At 45.0% G+C, this 5,078-nt stretch overlaps 1 long non-coding RNA gene across 1 annotated transcript; it reads right to left on the reverse strand.

The window, feature by feature from the left end:
• Positions 1-6: 6 nt before the first annotated feature.
• LOC119291896 lies at positions 7-4,835 on the reverse strand. The gene is made up of 4 exons (XR_005142727.1): positions 4,267-4,835; positions 4,105-4,176; positions 3,487-3,657; positions 7-3,085 (listed from the first exon to the last, which is right to left on the reverse strand). It is a non-coding gene; the product is annotated as an uncharacterized LOC119291896 (long non-coding RNA).
• Between the last annotated feature and the right edge of the window lie 243 nt (positions 4,836-5,078).

Raw genomic sequence — 5,078 nt, forward strand, 5'->3', positions numbered from 1 at the left:
GAGGATACTTCCCTCAATTTTCCGATACACTTATCACTCATTTATTGCCCTTGCCCACCTATCCCAGTGTGTCCTCCCATAGTACTGTTATAGACCCCACACGCCGTCACATGCGGCTTCCCCACCTCGTTCATTACTTGAGGCTACCTCACCTGGCTCGTCCATGAGGCTTCCCCAATGATTCCCCTTCATCATCTTCTTCACTACACTTGTGGTCCGCGTGTTATGGATCCTTCTGACGAGCCATCTCCCTCTACTACAATGTCCTCTCCTGTTGGCAATGCATCACCTCCAACTCAGCCTACTTATGGCTTTCGAGCTCTCGCTTCCACCTATTGACCACTATGGTTATTCTGGCGCCGCTTTTCTCGAGACGACTTCTTATCATGACGCATCTGTTCATCCCGAATGGCGGCATGCAATTGTAGAGGAGATTGTTGCTCTTGTGCGCATCGGCATGTGGGATGTCATTTCTCTTCCTCCCCGTGCTCGTCCCATCGCTTGTAAGTGTGTCTATAATGTTAATACACTAATGGTTCCCTTGAGTGTTACAAAGCTCATCTAGTGGCGCAAGGCTTTCCTCGGGAACATGGCCAAGACTACAATGAGCATTTGCTCCCATGGCCTTCGCACACTTCTCATTGTGGCTTATGTTCGCCACTGGTCTGTCTCTCGGCTTGATGTTAGGAATGCCTTCCTTAATGTTGAGTTGCATGAGGTCTATATGTAGCCACCACCTGGGTATTCTCTTCTTGATGACATGGTTTGTCTTCTTCGTCACTTTTTTTATGGCCTTAACCAAACCTCTCATGCCTGGTTTGAACGTTTCGTCTTGATGGTGACTACGGCTAGTTTTCGGCGAGTGCTCGTGATACTACACTTGTCCACCTTTCAACTCATGGTTGAACTCTTCTTCTATATCTCGATAACACTGGCAATGGCTCTAATAAGTACATTTGCCTTTGTGAAGGCTCGTCATAGTGGATTTCTTATGTCTAATCTTGGTCCTCTTCGCTACTTCCTAGGGATTGAAGTTTCTTCTACCTCTAATGGCTTCTTTATCAAGTTCGTCATCACCTGCGGCTTCCCCGCCTTGTTCATTACCTGAGGCTACCTCACTTAGCTTGTCCCCTTGGGCTTCCCCAGTAATTCCCCTCATCCTCTTCTCTACTACACCGGTCATCCGCGTGTTCTGGATTCTTCTGATAAGCCATCTCCCTCAACTGTCTTTCTCTGCCCTCCACTATATGCTCTGTCGCATTGTCGTCGCGGCTAGGATGGTGGCCAACTTAGTGACGCCGATGCCTCTCACGCGTCATCGCTAGAGCCTCTCAAGTTGCATGAACGGACGGAGGGGACACTGCCGCCATGGCTGTTGGCATTCCCTCTCTCAGATCATGAAGTGTTTGGGTGTGAGAGTAAGAGAAATACACGAAAGGAGACAATTACTAGCGTGTTAGGGAAATGAGGCCAAAATAGATATGTTGAGATGCCCATTACCAAAATGGTTGGTGTATTCTTATCCAAAGTGCGCCACGCTTTTGATGCAAACAAGACCGTGTGGGATATCATCGATCCATGCAGTGATTGTTGCCCGATTTTGCCATCAAGCATGCTCGCCGAAGATGTGGCCGATGTACGGGGACGAACATATTAACTGTTTTAGCAAGCATGTGGTGGCAGTAATGTGGATGCTCCACATAGTTGCAGCTTGTCGGGTTTGACCACACGCCAAAGATGCGGCTAGCCTTCACCCTACATCGGTTTACAATGTACGCCCTCTCTTACTACATCATATGGAAAATTGTAGTATTGAGTTGATTTCTCTTGCCCAAGCAATTGCAATTTGTATTGAAATTATGCTTCTCTGGCCCGACACGAATAGTTCAGTTTTAGAGTTAATGTGATAATCACCATAAATCTTGAAAAAATCTGAATATTCTAAAATATTGCTATCATGACAACTTTAGTTTAATTCAAAATAAAGATATAACTACTGGTGGTCGTCATGTTTCTTTTTGCAGTTTACCCTTCTATTGTTTATCCAAAAGATATAACCACAAATAGAAAATTCTGAATATTCTTCTTTTTCCTCACAACGTTGAGCAATAATAACCACCATAAGAGTATGCTAATAAGGCATATTCCCTTACCGATAATCCAAGAGTTAATGTTTCTTTTCTTAACTGACAAGAACAGAAAACCAAATTTAGGATGTCTCTGATTTTGTCGGCTTCTATAAAGACAGTATAGTGCAACACAATTACACGTCTTCTACTATGCAGTCACCTATACTTATGGTTCTCTTTCCCTCAAAGTTTATTTGTACTGTTATGAGACCATAGTGCATTTGAAACTATTTATCAAGCTTCAGTCAACCCATAGGCTTTGAGGTAAGTTTATAACGTTATTTGTTTGTTCTCAGGCATATAATCCTAGTTTTTGGAGAAACACGCACAATCCAAATCATAGCCGTCATATGCTAGATTGTGTCATGCAAATAAAGGGAGCTATATCGAGGGGGGTTATCTAGATGGGATTATAGTTCACTAAGAAATCCGAGAGTGTTTGCCTCTAGAAATGAACATTGGCCCCAGAACATCAGAACTGTGTGTGTCTTTCAACAAAGTTAGAACTCAATTTTTTTTCTAATATCATATAAAAGAATGGTGGAGCTTCTTAAGCCGAGAGCTAAGCAATCAAGGAATAGTATATCTGGTAGGTAGGAAGATAAGTTGTTGCTACGGTAGTGGAAAAAATAACTAACAGAAACCATGACTATGTTAATCAGGCAACCATGTTAAGTAAACAAAACCCCTCTTTTATCTAGTAGGCAGGAAGATAGGTTCTTGAATAGTACTGCAAGAGAACTGGGAAATAATGCAAAAAACAAACTGATAATATAGTACTAAGTAATTTACAAAAACGGTCAACCATTTCCATACCTGATGATTTCATGAACCTTTTATATCACATTGTATTCAGGAGTGTAGCTTTCAGACCAAACACCTTATAAGTGCAGTTCCAGATGACAAAAATTGTGTTGTAATTCAGGTGCACTGATTTTTATTATTGGAGCTGAGACCTGTCACGAGCAGAGTTAAGGCATAATCTATTCCATTAAAAAAATAACATATTTCCTGTTTTGCTCAGTACAATTTCATATCACAGTTGAGACCTGAGACCTATCTTGAACAGAGTTAAGGCATAATCTATTCCATTAATCAAATGTTTTCCTGTTCTGCTCAGTACAATTTCATTATCACAGCTGAGACCTGTATTGAGCAAAGTCAAGGCATAATCTATTCCATTAATCAAATGACCTTTTTCCTATTCTGCTCAATACAATTTCATGATCATATACTAGCAATTTTTATGAACACAAAATTTCTGGAGATTAGAGCAATTATGCAAGAAGGAAAGCAATGGAAATATTAATGATTTGAAAAATAAACAAAGCAGGGTCAAAAGAGACGTCACACTTACATAGTGATTGCTTCTGCAGCTAACATCTTTTGTCACAATCATCATAGCACCATAATGCACTTGATCATAGTGCGGTCCATGTCAACTTGAGATCCTCGATAGTTGATATACAAATGCTCAAAGATTGCCCCTTTAAACCTAAACCGAGGTACATATCCCCAATCCATGTGGCTGCACATAACAAGTGGAATAGAAGGATATAGCTGGATCACATAGCCATAGGCAGGCAGGGAATGGCTGACTGAACATGTGACTTGTCCGGTCATCCCAGCGCATTGCATGCTACTGCGCTGTGCAGTTTACCCAGTAAATTAACCTACCACACACAATCGGGCAACAGATCGGTAGAAGAACAGCTGCTGCATAAACCGTGAACCACACAACTGCTGCATTGCAATTTAGTTACCAAATGGCGGAGCAGAGTAGATCTATAGCAGCAATAGTCTGGATTCTGAAATTCTCTAGCCACTTCACTGCATCCAAGGCTGCTAATCTTATTAATCGTTACTACCATATGGATTCGCTTGTCCTAACAACGCAATGTAATGTATTGTTGTTCATGGCAGCATGTATGGTTGTTTTGATTCTTGAAGGAGGGATGTGTGGTTGGTTCAATACCTTTCTTGGACGCAGTGGTTGTGGTCGGGGGAGCAGGCGTCGTCGAGGTCGTCGCAGGGCTCCTCCCCACCGCTGCCACCATCCATGGATTTAGATACTCGGATCAGAAACAAATGACAATACAATCGATGGATACCAGACAGAGGGTTGAAGGGCACGCACAGTCGTCGTTGAGGGTCGCACACGCGGAGGCGGCAGTGGAGACGTGGCCGCGGAAGCGCCGGCAAGGAGGAGGATCTACGACCTCGGGGCACTCCGCCTGAGCGCCGTACGGGAGGGGCCTCGCTATCGTTCTGCGCCCAGCCGTCCACGGCGCCGCCGTCCTGGGCCTGGTGCGAGGGGACGGGCGGCGCGTCCTGCTCCATCCCCGCGAGCTGAGGCGAGCAAGAACTGGGCGAGGCGGCGGAGATGGTACGCGCGCGGGGTCTAGGGTTTCGCGTGGACAATCTGGGCTCTCCCCTCGGTGGACTGGCCGGTGGCCGGTTTTGGATGGAAGCCGAACCTGACATCAATTGATCCCCTACTCCGCTCTGAATCGTACACGAACCACGGAACCAGGCGAGCGAGGAAGATGGGTGTACGCGTGCCTGAGTGGGGGGAGGGACGGCGGACGAAGAATTCGGGAAACACTCAATCGGCCGACGGCGGAAGCGACGGGATGTGAGACGGGGATGGGAGGAGAAAGCGGCGGCGGATTGTGTTGGAGACGGAGGAGACGGACGACTGCTTGGTGTGGGAGACGGACGATTGCGTGGGCTACTGGGCTGGGCTTTCCTTTCCTGTGTTGAAGAACAACTTTGGTAAGTGGAGGCCACGCACCAACGGTCTGAAAAAATAAATACTGCAGCGCCTTACTGTAGCTTCTGCCTTCTCAAAAAAATACGGTAGCTTGTGATTCCAAAATTTGTGAACGAAATTTGAAAAAAGAGGGAACCTTATTTTTTAAAAACTTTTGAACCATTTTTGGAATTTCG

This window comes from Triticum dicoccoides, chromosome 4B (genome assembly GCF_002162155.2).
Source record: "Triticum dicoccoides isolate Atlit2015 ecotype Zavitan chromosome 4B, WEW_v2.0, whole genome shotgun sequence".
Lineage (NCBI taxonomy): Eukaryota > Viridiplantae > Streptophyta > Magnoliopsida > Poales > Poaceae > Triticum > Triticum dicoccoides.